This window comes from Oncorhynchus clarkii, chromosome 12 (genome assembly GCF_045791955.1).
Source record: "Oncorhynchus clarkii lewisi isolate Uvic-CL-2024 chromosome 12, UVic_Ocla_1.0, whole genome shotgun sequence".
NCBI classification, from domain to species: Eukaryota; Metazoa; Chordata; class Actinopteri; order Salmoniformes; family Salmonidae; genus Oncorhynchus; species Oncorhynchus clarkii.
This window is the reverse complement of record NC_092158.1, coordinates 102426311-102441087: the sequence shown is the minus strand read 5'-3', so window position 1 is coordinate 102441087 and position 14777 is coordinate 102426311.

Here is a 14777-nt window from a genome sequence, read left to right as displayed (position 1 = left end):
CAGTGCATTAGCGTCAGTCACTGCATTAGCGTCAGTCACTGCATTAGCGTCAGTCAGTGCATTAGCGTCAGTCACTGCATTAGCGTCAGTCAGTGCATTAGCGTCAGTCACTGCATTAGCGTCAGTCACTGCATTAGCGTCAGTCAGTGCATTAGCGTCAGTCAGTGCATTAGCGTCAGTCAGTGCATTAGCGTCAGTCAGTGCATTAGAGTCAGTCAGTGCATTAGCGTCAGTCAGTGCATTAGAGTCAGTCACTGCATTAGCGTCAGTCACTGCATTAGCGTCAGTGCATTAGCGTCAGTGCATTAGCGTCAGTCACTGCATTAGCGTCAGTCAGTGCATTAGCGTCAGTCAGTGCATTAGCGTCAGTCACTGCATTAGCGTCAGTCACTGCATTAGCGTCAGTCAGTGCATTAGCGTCAGTCACTGCATTAGCGTCAGTCAGTGCATTAGCGTCAGTCACTGCATTAGCGTCAGTCAGTGCATTAGCGTCAGTCAGTGCATTAGCGTCAGTCAGTGCATTAGCGTCAGTCAGTGCATTAGCGTCAGTCACTGCATTAGAGTCAGTCACTGCATTAGCGTCAGTCACTGCATTAGCGTCAGTGCATTAGCGTCAGTGCATTAGCGTCAGTCACTGCATTAGCGTCAGTCAGTGCATTAGCGTCAGTCAGTGCATTAGCGTCAGTCAGTGCATTAGCGTCAGTCACTGCATTAGCGTCAGTCACTGCATTAGCGTCAGTCAGTGCATTAGCGTCAGTCACTGCATTAGCGTCAGTCAGTGCATTAGCGTCAGTCACTGCATTAGCGTCAGTCACTGCATTAGCGTCAGTCAGTGCATTAGCGTCAGTCAGTGCATTAGCGTCAGTCAGTGCATTAGCGTCAGTCAGTGCATTAGAGTCAGTCAGTGCATTAGCGTCAGTCAGTGCATTAGAGTCAGTCACTGCATTAGCGTCAGTCACTGCATTAGCGTCAGTGCATTAGCGTCAGTGCATTAGCGTCAGTCACTGCATTAGCGTCAGTCAGTGCATTAGCGTCAGTCAGTGCATTAGCGTCAGTCACTGCATTAGCGTCAGTCAGTGCATTAGCGTCAGTCACTGCATTAGCGTCAGTCAGTGCATTAGCGTCAGTCACTGCATTAGCGTCAGTCAGTGCATTAGCGTCAGTCACTGCATTAGCGTCAGTCACTGCATTAGCGTCAGTCAGTGCATTAGCGTCAGTCACTGCATTAGCGTCAGTCACTGCATTAGCGTCAGTCAGTGCATTAGCGTCAGTCACTGCATTAGCGTCAGTCACTGCATTAGCGTCAGTCAGTGCATTAGCGTCAGTCAGTGCATTAGCGTCAGTCACTGCATTAGCGTCAGTCAGTGCATTAGCGTCAGTCACTGCATTAGCGTCAGTCAGTGCATTAGCGTCAGTCACTGCATTAGCGTCAGTGCATTAGCGTCAGTCACTGCATTAGCGTCAGTGCATTAGCGTCAGTGCATTAGCGTCAGTGCATTAGCGTCAGTCACTGCATTAGCGTCAGTCACTGCATTAGCGTCAGTGCATTAGCGTCAGTCACTGCATTAGCATCAGTGCATTAGCGTCAGTCACTGCATTAGCGTCAGTCACTGCATTAGCGTCAGTGCATTAGCGTCAGTCAGCGCATTAGCGTCAGTCAGTGCATTAGCATCAGTCACTGCATTAGCGTCAGTCACTGCATTAGCGTCAGTGCATTAGCGTCAGTCAGCGCATTAGCGTCAGTCAGTGCATTAGCATCAGTCACTGCATTAGCGTCAGTCACTGCATTAGAGTCAGTCACTGCATTAGCGTCAGTCACTGCATTAGCGTCAGTCACTGCATTAGCGTCAGTGCATTAGCGTCAGTCACTGCATTAGCGTCAGTGCATTAGCGTCAGTCACTGCATTAGCGTCAGTCACTGCATTAGCGTCAGTCACTGCATTAGCGTCAGTGCATTAGCGGCAGTCACTGCATTAGCGTCAGTGCATTAGCGTCAGTCACTGCATTAGCGTCAGTCACTGCATTAGCGTCAGTGCATTAGCGTCAGTCACTGCATTAGCGTCAGTGCATTAGCGTCAGTGCATTAGCGTCAGTCACTGCATTAGCGTCAGTCACTGCATTAGCGTCAGTGCATTAGCGTCAGTCACTGCATTAGCATCAGTGCATTAGCGTCAGTGCATTAGCGTCAGTCACTGCATTAGCGTCAGTCACTGCATTAGCGTCAGTGCATTAGCGTCAGTCAGCGCATTAGCGTCAGTCAGTGCATTAGCATCAGTCACTGCATTAGAGTCAGTCACTGCATTAGCGTCAGTCACTGCATTAGCGTCAGTGCATTAGCGTCAGTGCATTAGCGTCAGTCACTGCATTAGCGTCAGTCAGTGCATTAGCGTCAGTCAGTGCATTAGCGTCAGTCAGTGCATTAGCGTCAGTCACTGCATTAGCGTCAGTCACTGCATTAGCGTCAGTCACTGCATTAGCGTCAGTCACTGCATTAGCATCAGTCAGTGCATTAGCGTCAGTCACTGCATTAGCGTCAGTCAGTGCATTAGCGTCAGTCACTGCATTAGCGTCAGTCAGTGCATTAGCGTCAGTCAGTGCATTAGCGTCAGTCACTGCATTAGCGTCAGTCAGTGCATTAGCGTCAGTCACTGCATTAGCGTCAGTCACTGCATTAGCGTCAGTCAGTGCATTAGCGTCAGTCACTGCATTAGCGTCAGTCAGTGCATTAGCGTCAGTCACTGCATTAGCGTCAGTCAGTGCATTAGCGTCAGTCACTGCATTAGCGTCAGTCACTGCATTAGCGTCAGTCAGTGCATTAGCGTCAGTCACTGCATTAGCGTCAGTCAGTGCATTAGCGTCAGTCAGTGCATTAGCGTCAGTCACTGCATTAGCGTCAGTCAGTGCATTAGCGTCAGTCACTGCATTAGCGTCAGTCAGTGCATTAGCGTCAGTCACTGCATTAGCGTCAGTGCATTAGCGTCAGTCACTGCATTAGCGTCAGTGCATTAGCGTCAGTGCATTAGCGTCAGTGCATTAGCGTCAGTCACTGCATTAGCGTCAGTCACTGCATTAGCGTCAGTGCATTAGCGTCAGTCACTGCATTAGCATCAGTGCATTAGCGTCAGTCACTGCATTAGCGTCAGTCACTGCATTAGCGTCAGTGCATTAGCGTCAGTCAGCGCATTAGCGTCAGTCAGTGCATTAGCATCAGTCACTGCATTAGCGTCAGTCACTGCATTAGCGTCAGTGCATTAGCGTCAGTCAGCGCATTAGCGTCAGTCAGTGCATTAGCATCAGTCACTGCATTAGCGTCAGTCACTGCATTAGAGTCAGTCACTGCATTAGCGTCAGTCACTGCATTAGCGTCAGTCACTGCATTAGCGTCAGTGCATTAGCGTCAGTCACTGCATTAGCGTCAGTGCATTAGCGTCAGTCACTGCATTAGCGTCAGTCACTGCATTAGCGTCAGTGCATTAGCGTCAGTCACTGCATTAGCGTCAGTGCATTAGCGTCAGTGCATTAGCGTCAGTCACTGCATTAGCGTCAGTCACTGCATTAGCGTCAGTGCATTAGCGTCAGTCACTGCATTAGCATCAGTGCATTAGCGTCAGTGCATTAGCGTCAGTCACTGCATTAGCGTCAGTCACTGCATTAGCGTCAGTGCATTAGCGTCAGTCAGCGCATTAGCGTCAGTCAGTGCATTAGCATCAGTCACTGCATTAGAGTCAGTCACTGCATTAGCGTCAGTCACTGCATTAGCGTCAGTCAGTGCATTAGCGTCAGTCAGTGCATTAGCGTCAGTCACTGCATTAGCGTCAGTCACTGCATTAGCGTCAGTCACTGCATTAGCGTCAGTCACTGCATTAGCATCAGTCAGTGCATTAGCGTCAGTCACTGCATTAGCGTCAGTCAGTGCATTAGCGTCAGTCAGTGCATTAGCGTCAGTCAGTGCATTAGCGTCAGTCAGTGCATTAGCGTCAGTCACTGCATTAGCGTCAGTCAGTGCATTAGCGTCAGTCAGTGCATTAGCGTCAGTCAGTGCATTAGCGTCAGTCACTGCATTAGCGTCAGTCAGTGCATTAGCGTCAGTCAGTGCATTAGCGTCAGTCAGTGCATTAGCGTCAGTCAGTGCATTAGAGTCAGTCACTGCATTAGCGTCAGTCACTGCATTAGCGTCAGTGCATTAGCGTCAGTGCATTAGCGTCAGTCACTGCATTAGCGTCAGTCAGTGCATTAGCGTCAGTCAGTGCATTAGCGTCAGTCAGTGCATTAGCGTCAGTCACTGCATTAGCGTCAGTCACTGCATTAGCGTCAGTCAGTGCATTAGCGTCAGTCACTGCATTAGCGTCAGTCAGTGCATTAGCGTCAGTCACTGCATTAGCGTCAGTCACTGCATTAGCGTCAGTCAGTGCATTAGCGTCAGTCAGTGCATTAGCGTCAGTCAGTGCATTAGCGTCAGTCAGTGCATTAGAGTCAGTCAGTGCATTAGCGTCAGTCAGTGCATTAGAGTCAGTCACTGCATTAGCGTCAGTCACTGCATTAGCGTCAGTGCATTAGCGTCAGTGCATTAGCGTCAGTCACTGCATTAGCGTCAGTCAGTGCATTAGCGTCAGTCAGTGCATTAGCGTCAGTCACTGCATTAGCGTCAGTCACTGCATTAGCGTCAGTCAGTGCATTAGCGTCAGTCAGTGCATTAGCGTCAGTCACTGCATTAGCGTCAGTCAGTGCATTAGCGTCAGTCAGTGCATTAGCGTCAGTCAGTGCATTAGCGTCAGTCAGTGCATTAGCGTCAGTCACTGCATTAGAGTCAGTCACTGCATTAGCGTCAGTCACTGCATTAGCGTCAGTGCATTAGCGTCAGTGCATTAGCGTCAGTCACTGCATTAGCGTCAGTCAGTGCATTAGCGTCAGTCAGTGCATTAGCGTCAGTCAGTGCATTAGCGTCAGTCACTGCATTAGCGTCAGTCACTGCATTAGCGTCAGTCACTGCATTAGCGTCAGTCAGTGCATTAGCGTCAGTCACTGCATTAGCGTCAGTCAGTGCATTAGCGTCAGTCAGTGCATTAGCGTCAGTCAGTGCATTAGCGTCAGTCAGTGCATTAGAGTCAGTCAGTGCATTAGCGTCAGTCAGTGCATTAGAGTCAGTCACTGCATTAGCGTCAGTCACTGCATTAGCGTCAGTGCATTAGCGTCAGTGCATTAGCGTCAGTCAGTGCATTAGCGTCAGTCAGTGCATTAGCGTCAGTCAGTGCATTAGCGTCAGTCAGTGCATTAGCGTCAGTCACTGCATTAGCGTCAGTCACTGCATTAGCGTCAGTCACTGCATTAGCGTCAGTCACTGCATTAGCATCAGTCAGTGCATTAGCGTCAGTCACTGCATTAGCGTCAGTCAGTGCATTAGCGTCAGTCAGTGCATTAGCGTCAGTCAGTGCATTAGCGTCAGTCAGTGCATTAGCGTCAGTCAGTGCATTAGCGTCAGTCACTGCATTAGCGTCAGTCAGTGCATTAGCGTCAGTCAGTGCATTAGCGTCAGTCAGTGCATTAGAGTCAGTCACTGCATTAGCGTCAGTCACTGCATTAGCGTCAGTGCATTAGCGTCAGTGCATTAGCGTCAGTCACTGCATTAGCGTCAGTCAGTGCATTAGCGTCAGTCAGTGCATTAGCGTCAGTCAGTGCATTAGCGTCAGTCACTGCATTAGCGTCAGTCAGTGCATTAGCGTCAGTCAGTGCATTAGCGTCAGTCACTGCATTAGCGTCAGTCAGTGCATTAGCGTCAGTCACTGCATTAGCGTCAGTCACTGCATTAGCGTCAGTCAGTGCATTAGCGTCAGTCAGTGCATTAGCGTCAGTCAGTGCATTAGCGTCAGTCAGTGCATTAGCGTCAGTCAGTGCATTAGAGTCAGTCAGTGCATTAGCGTCAGTCAGTGCATTAGAGTCAGTCACTGCATTAGCGTCAGTCACTGCATTAGCGTCAGTGCATTAGCGTCAGTGCATTAGCGTCAGTCAGTGCATTAGCGTCAGTCAGTGCATTAGCGTCAGTCAGTGCATTAGCGTCAGTCACTGCATTAGCGTCAGTCACTGCATTAGCGTCAGTCAGTGCATTAGCGTCAGTCACTGCATTAGCGTCAGTCAGTGCATTAGCGTCAGTCACTGCATTAGCGTCAGTCAGTGCATTAGCGTCAGTCAGTGCATTAGCGTCAGTCAGTGCATTAGCGTCAGTCACTGCATTAGCGTCAGTCACTGCATTAGCGTCAGTCAGTGCATTAGCGTCAGTCAGTGCATTAGCGTCAGTCACTGCATTAGCGTCAGTCAGTGCATTAGCGTCAGTCACTGCATTAGCGTCAGTCACTGCATTAGCGTCAGTCAGTGCATTAGCGTCAGTCACTGCATTAGCGTCAGTCAGTGCATTAGCGTCAGTCACTGCATTAGCGTCAGTCAGTGCATTAGCGTCAGTCAGTGCATTAGCGTCAGTCACTGCATTAGCGTCAGTTAGTGCATTAGCGTCAGTCAGTGCATGAGCGTCAGTCACTGCATTAGCGTCAGTCACTGCATTAGCGTCAGTCACTGCATTAGCGTCAGTGCATTAGCGTCAGTCACTGCATTAGCATCAGTGCATTAGCGTCAGTGCATGAGCGTCAGTCACTGCATTAGCGTCAGTCACTGCATTAGCGTCAGTGCATTAGCGTCAGTCAGCGCATTAGCGTCAGTCAGTGCATTAGCATCAGTCACTGCATTAGAGTCAGTCACTGCATTAGCGTCAGTCACTGCATTAGCGTCAGTGCATTAGCGTCAGTGCATTAGCGTCAGTCACTGCATTAGCGTCAGTCAGTGCATTAGCGTCAGTCAGTGCATTAGCGTCAGTCAGTGCATTAGCGTCAGTCACTGCATTAGCGTCAGTCACTGCATTAGCGTCAGTGCATTAGCGTCAGTGCATTAGCGTCAGTCACTGCATTAGCGTCAGTCAGTGCATTAGCGTCAGTCAGTGCATTAGCGTCAGTCAGTGCATTAGCGTCAGTCACTGCATTAGCGTCAGTCAGTGCATTAGCGTCAGTCACTGCATTAGCGTCAGTCAGTGCATTAGCGTCAGTCACTGCATTAGCGTCAGTCACTGCATTAGCGTCAGTCAGTGCATTAGCGTCAGTCACTGCATTAGCGTCAGTCAGTGCATTAGCGTCAGTCACTGCATTAGCGTCAGTCAGTGCATTAGCGTCAGTCACTGCATTAGCGTCAGTCACTGCATTAGCGTCAGTCAGTGCATTAGCGTCAGTCACTGCATTAGCGTCAGTCAGTGCATTAGCGTCAGTCAGTGCATTAGCGTCAGTCACTGCATTAGCGTCAGTCAGTGCATTAGCGTCAGTCACTGCATTAGCGTCAGTCAGTGCATTAGCGTCAGTCACTGCATTAGCGTCAGTGCATTAGCGTCAGTCACTGCATTAGCGTCAGTGCATTAGCGTCAGTGCATTAGCGTCAGTGCATTAGCGTCAGTCACTGCATTAGCGTCAGTCACTGCATTAGCGTCAGTGCATTAGCGTCAGTCACTGCATTAGCATCAGTGCATTAGCGTCAGTCACTGCATTAGCGTCAGTCACTGCATTAGCGTCAGTGCATTAGCGTCAGTCAGCGCATTAGCGTCAGTCAGTGCATTAGCATCAGTCACTGCATTAGCGTCAGTCACTGCATTAGCGTCAGTGCATTAGCGTCAGTCAGCGCATTAGCGTCAGTCAGTGCATTAGCATCAGTCACTGCATTAGCGTCAGTCACTGCATTAGAGTCAGTCACTGCATTAGCGTCAGTCACTGCATTAGCGTCAGTCACTGCATTAGCGTCAGTGCATTAGCGTCAGTCACTGCATTAGCGTCAGTGCATTAGCGTCAGTCACTGCATTAGCGTCAGTCACTGCATTAGCGTCAGTGCATTAGCGTCAGTCACTGCATTAGCGTCAGTGCATTAGCGTCAGTGCATTAGCGTCAGTCACTGCATTAGCGTCAGTCACTGCATTAGCGTCAGTGCATTAGCGTCAGTCACTGCATTAGCATCAGTGCATTAGCGTCAGTGCATTAGCGTCAGTCACTGCATTAGCGTCAGTCACTGCATTAGCGTCAGTGCATTAGCGTCAGTCAGCGCATTAGCGTCAGTCAGTGCATTAGCATCAGTCACTGCATTAGAGTCAGTCACTGCATTAGCGTCAGTCACTGCATTAGCGTCAGTCAGTGCATTAGCGTCAGTCAGTGCATTAGCGTCAGTCACTGCATTAGCGTCAGTCACTGCATTAGCGTCAGTCACTGCATTAGCGTCAGTCACTGCATTAGCATCAGTCAGTGCATTAGCGTCAGTCACTGCATTAGCGTCAGTCAGTGCATTAGCGTCAGTCAGTGCATTAGCGTCAGTCAGTGCATTAGCGTCAGTCAGTGCATTAGCGTCAGTCACTGCATTAGCGTCAGTCAGTGCATTAGCGTCAGTCAGTGCATTAGCGTCAGTCAGTGCATTAGCGTCAGTCAGTGCATTAGCGTCAGTCAGTGCATTAGCGTCAGTCAGTGCATTAGAGTCAGTCACTGCATTAGCGTCAGTCACTGCATTAGCGTCAGTGCATTAGCGTCAGTGCATTAGCGTCAGTCACTGCATTAGCGTCAGTCAGTGCATTAGCGTCAGTCAGTGCATTAGCGTCAGTCAGTGCATTAGCGTCAGTCACTGCATTAGCGTCAGTCACTGCATTAGCGTCAGTCAGTGCATTAGCGTCAGTCACTGCATTAGCGTCAGTCAGTGCATTAGCGTCAGTCACTGCATTAGCGTCAGTCAGTGCATTAGCGTCAGTCACTGCATTAGCGTCAGTCACTGCATTAGCGTCAGTCAGTGCATTAGCGTCAGTCAGTGCATTAGCGTCAGTCAGTGCATTAGCGTCAGTCAGTGCATTAGAGTCAGTCAGTGCATTAGCGTCAGTCAGTGCATTAGAGTCAGTCACTGCATTAGCGTCAGTCACTGCATTAGCGTCAGTGCATTAGCGTCAGTGCATTAGCGTCAGTCACTGCATTAGCGTCAGTCAGTGCATTAGCGTCAGTCAGTGCATTAGCGTCAGTCACTGCATTAGCGTCAGTCACTGCATTAGCGTCAGTCAGTGCATTAGCGTCAGTCACTGCATTAGCGTCAGTCAGTGCATTAGCGTCAGTCACTGCATTAGCGTCAGTCAGTGCATTAGCGTCAGTCAGTGCATTAGCGTCAGTCAGTGCATTAGCGTCAGTCAGTGCATTAGCGTCAGTCACTGCATTAGAGTCAGTCACTGCATTAGCGTCAGTCACTGCATTAGCGTCAGTGCATTAGCGTCAGTGCATTAGCGTCAGTCACTGCATTAGCGTCAGTCAGTGCATTAGCGTCAGTCAGTGCATTAGCGTCAGTCAGTGCATTAGCGTCAGTCACTGCATTAGCGTCAGTCACTGCATTAGCGTCAGTCACTGCATTAGCGTCAGTCAGTGCATTAGCGTCAGTCAGTGCATTAGCGTCAGTCAGTGCATTAGCGTCAGTCAGTGCATTAGAGTCAGTCACTGCATTAGCGTCAGTCACTGCATTAGCGTCAGTGCATTAGCGTCAGTGCATTAGCGTCAGTCACTGCATTAGCGTCAGTGCATTAGCGTCAGTGCATTAGCGTCAGTCACTGCATTAGCGTCAGTCAGTGCATTAGCGTCAGTCAGTGCATTAGCGTCAGTCAGTGCATTAGCGTCAGTCACTGCATTAGCGTCAGTCAGTGCATTAGCGTCAGTCACTGCATTAGCGTCAGTCAGTGCATTAGCGTCAGTCACTGCATTAGCGTCAGTCACTGCATTAGCGTCAGTCAGTGCATTAGCGTCAGTCACTGCATTAGCGTCAGTCAGTGCATTAGCGTCAGTCACTGCATTAGCGTCAGTCAGTGCATTAGCGTCAGTCACTGCATTAGCGTCAGTCACTGCATTAGCGTCAGTCAGTGCATTAGCGTCAGTCACTGCATTAGCGTCAGTCAGTGCATTAGCGTCAGTCAGTGCATTAGCGTCAGTCACTGCATTAGCGTCAGTCAGTGCATTAGCGTCAGTCACTGCATTAGCGTCAGTCAGTGCATTAGCGTCAGTCACTGCATTAGCGTCAGTGCATTAGCGTCAGTCACTGCATTAGCGTCAGTGCATTAGCGTCAGTGCATTAGCGTCAGTGCATTAGCGTCAGTCACTGCATTAGCGTCAGTCACTGCATTAGCGTCAGTGCATTAGCGTCAGTCACTGCATTAGCATCAGTGCATTAGCGTCAGTCACTGCATTAGCGTCAGTCACTGCATTAGCGTCAGTGCATTAGCGTCAGTCAGCGCATTAGCGTCAGTCAGTGCATTAGCATCAGTCACTGCATTAGCGTCAGTCACTGCATTAGCGTCAGTGCATTAGCGTCAGTCAGCGCATTAGCGTCAGTCAGTGCATTAGCATCAGTCACTGCATTAGCGTCAGTCACTGCATTAGAGTCAGTCACTGCATTAGCGTCAGTCACTGCATTAGCGTCAGTCACTGCATTAGCGTCAGTGCATTAGCGTCAGTCACTGCATTAGCGTCAGTGCATTAGCGTCAGTCACTGCATTAGCGTCAGTCACTGCATTAGCGTCAGTGCATTAGCGTCAGTCACTGCATTAGCGTCAGTGCATTAGCGTCAGTGCATTAGCGTCAGTCACTGCATTAGCGTCAGTCACTGCATTAGCGTCAGTGCATTAGCGTCAGTCACTGCATTAGCATCAGTGCATTAGCGTCAGTGCATTAGCGTCAGTCACTGCATTAGCGTCAGTCACTGCATTAGCGTCAGTGCATTAGCGTCAGTCAGCGCATTAGCGTCAGTCAGTGCATTAGCATCAGTCACTGCATTAGAGTCAGTCACTGCATTAGCGTCAGTCACTGCATTAGCGTCAGTCAGTGCATTAGCGTCAGTCAGTGCATTAGCGTCAGTCACTGCATTAGCGTCAGTCACTGCATTAGCGTCAGTCACTGCATTAGCGTCAGTCACTGCATTAGCATCAGTCAGTGCATTAGCGTCAGTCACTGCATTAGCGTCAGTCAGTGCATTAGCGTCAGTCAGTGCATTAGCGTCAGTCAGTGCATTAGCGTCAGTCAGTGCATTAGCGTCAGTCACTGCATTAGCGTCAGTCAGTGCATTAGCGTCAGTCAGTGCATTAGCGTCAGTCAGTGCATTAGCGTCAGTCAGTGCATTAGCGTCAGTCAGTGCATTAGCGTCAGTCAGTGCATTAGCGTCAGTCAGTGCATTAGAGTCAGTCACTGCATTAGCGTCAGTCACTGCATTAGCGTCAGTGCATTAGCGTCAGTGCATTAGCGTCAGTCACTGCATTAGCGTCAGTCAGTGCATTAGCGTCAGTCAGTGCATTAGCGTCAGTCAGTGCATTAGCGTCAGTCACTGCATTAGCGTCAGTCACTGCATTAGCGTCAGTCAGTGCATTAGCGTCAGTCACTGCATTAGCGTCAGTCAGTGCATTAGCGTCAGTCACTGCATTAGCGTCAGTCACTGCATTAGCGTCAGTCAGTGCATTAGCGTCAGTCAGTGCATTAGCGTCAGTCAGTGCATTAGCGTCAGTCAGTGCATTAGAGTCAGTCAGTGCATTAGCGTCAGTCAGTGCATTAGAGTCAGTCACTGCATTAGCGTCAGTCACTGCATTAGCGTCAGTGCATTAGCGTCAGTGCATTAGCGTCAGTCACTGCATTAGCGTCAGTCAGTGCATTAGCGTCAGTCAGTGCATTAGCGTCAGTCAGTGCATTAGCGTCAGTGCATTAGCGTCAGTCAGTGCATTAGCGTCAGTCACTGCATTAGCGTCAGTCAGTGCATTAGCGTCAGTCAGTGCATTAGCGTCAGTCAGTGCATTAGCGTCAGTCACTGCATTAGCGTCAGTCACTGCATTAGCGTCAGTCACTGCATTAGCGTCAGTCAGTGCATTAGCGTCAGTCACTGCATTAGCGTCAGTCAGTGCATTAGCGTCAGTCAGTGCATTAGCGTCAGTCAGTGCATTAGCGTCAGTCAGTGCATTAGAGTCAGTCAGTGCATTAGCGTCAGTCAGTGCATTAGAGTCAGTCACTGCATTAGCGTCAGTCACTGCATTAGCGTCAGTGCATTAGCGTCAGTGCATTAGCGTCAGTCACTGCATTAGCGTCAGTCAGTGCATTAGCGTCAGTCAGTGCATTAGCGTCAGTCACTGCATTAGCGTCAGTCACTGCATTAGCGTCAGTCAGTGCATTAGCGTCAGTCACTGCATTAGCGTCAGTCAGTGCATTAGCGTCAGTCACTGCATTAGCGTCAGTCAGTGCATTAGCGTCAGTCAGTGCATTAGCGTCAGTCAGTGCATTAGCGTCAGTCAGTGCATTAGCGTCAGTCACTGCATTAGCGTCAGTCAGTGCATTAGCGTCAGTCAGTGCATTAGCGTCAGTCAGTGCATTAGCGTCAGTCAGTGCATTAGCGTCAGTCACTGCATTAGCGTCAGTCAGTGCATTAGCGTCAGTCAGTGCATTAGCGTCAGTCAGTGCATTAGCGTCAGTCACTGCATTAGCGTCAGTCAGTGCATTAGCGTCAGTCAGTGCATTAGCGTCAGTCAGTGCATTAGCGTCAGTCAGTGCATTAGAGTCAGTCACTGCATTAGCGTCAGTCACTGCATTAGCGTCAGTGCATTAGCGTCAGTGCATTAGCGTCAGTCACTGCATTAGCGTCAGTCAGTGCATTAGCGTCAGTCAGTGCATTAGCGTCAGTCAGTGCATTAGCGTCAGTCACTGCATTAGCGTCAGTCACTGCATTAGCGTCAGTCAGTGCATTAGCGTCAGTCACTGCATTAGCGTCAGTCAGTGCATTAGCGTCAGTCACTGCATTAGCGTCAGTCACTGCATTAGCGTCAGTCAGTGCATTAGCGTCAGTCAGTGCATTAGCGTCAGTCAGTGCATTAGCGTCAGTCAGTGCATTAGAGTCAGTCAGTGCATTAGCGTCAGTCAGTGCATTAGAGTCAGTCACTGCATTAGCGTCAGTCACTGCATTAGCGTCAGTGCATTAGCGTCAGTGCATTAGCGTCAGTCACTGCATTAGCGTCAGTCAGTGCATTAGCGTCAGTCAGTGCATTAGCGTCAGTCACTGCATTAGCGTCAGTCACTGCATTAGCGTCAGTCAGTGCATTAGCGTCAGTCAGTGCATTAGCGTCAGTCACTGCATTAGCGTCAGTCAGTGCATTAGCGTCAGTCAGTGCATTAGCGTCAGTCAGTGCATTAGCGTCAGTCAGTGCATTAGCGTCAGTCACTGCATTAGAGTCAGTCACTGCATTAGCGTCAGTCACTGCATTAGCGTCAGTGCATTAGCGTCAGTGCATTAGCGTCAGTCACTGCATTAGCGTCAGTCAGTGCATTAGCGTCAGTCAGTGCATTAGCGTCAGTCAGTGCATTAGCGTCAGTCACTGCATTAGCGTCAGTCACTGCATTAGCGTCAGTCACTGCATTAGCGTCAGTCAGTGCATTAGCGTCAGTCACTGCATTAGCGTCAGTCAGTGCATTAGCGTCAGTCAGTGCATTAGCGTCAGTCAGTGCATTAGCGTCAGTCAGTGCATTAGAGTCAGTCAGTGCATTAGCGTCAGTCAGTGCATTAGAGTCAGTCACTGCATTAGCGTCAGTCACTGCATTAGCGTCAGTGCATTAGCGTCAGTGCATTAGCGTCAGTCACTGCATTAGCGTCAGTCAGTGCATTAGCGTCAGTCAGTGCATTAGCGTCAGTCAGTGCATTAGCGTCAGTCACTGCATTAGCGTCAGTCACTGCATTAGCGTCAGTCACTGCATTAGCGTCAGTCACTGCATTAGCATCAGTCAGTGCATTAGCGTCAGTCACTGCATTAGCGTCAGTCAGTGCATTAGCGTCAGTCAGTGCATTAGCGTCAGTCAGTGCATTAGCGTCAGTCAGTGCATTAGCGTCAGTCAGTGCATTAGCGTCAGTCACTGCATTAGCGTCAGTCAGTGCATTAGCGTCAGTCAGTGCATTAGCGTCAGTCAGTGCATTAGAGTCAGTCACTGCATTAGCGTCAGTCACTGCATTAGCGTCAGTGCATTAGCGTCAGTGCATTAGCGTCAGTCACTGCATTAGCGTCAGTCAGTGCATTAGCGTCAGTCAGTGCATTAGCGTCAGTCAGTGCATTAGCGTCAGTCACTGCATTAGCGTCAGTCAGTGCATTAGCGTCAGTCAGTGCATTAGCGTCAGTCACTGCATTAGCGTCAGTCAGTGCATTAGCGTCAGTCACTGCATTAGCGTCAGTCACTGCATTAGCGTCAGTCAGTGCATTAGCGTCAGTCAGTGCATTAGCGTCAGTCAGTGCATTAGCGTCAGTCAGTGCATTAGCGTCAGTCAGTGCATTAGAGTCAGTCAGTGCATTAGCGTCAGTCAGTGCATTAGAGTCAGTCACTGCATTAGCGTCAGTCACTGCATTAGCGTCAGTGCATTAGCGTCAGTGCATTAGCGTCAGTCACTGCATTAGCGTCAGTCAGTGCATTAGCGTCAGTCAGTGCATTAGCGTCAGTCACTGCATTAGCGTCAGTCACTGCATTAGCGTCAGTCAGTGCATTAGCGTCAGTCACTGCATTAGCGTCAGTCAGTGCATTAGCGTCAGTCACTGCATTAGCGTCAGTCAGTGCATTAGCGTCAGTCAGTGCATTAGCGTCAGTCAGTGCATTAGCGTCAGTCACTGCATTAGCGTCAGTCACTGCATTAGCGTCAGTCAGTGCATTAGCGTCAGTCAGTGCATTAGCGTCAGTCAC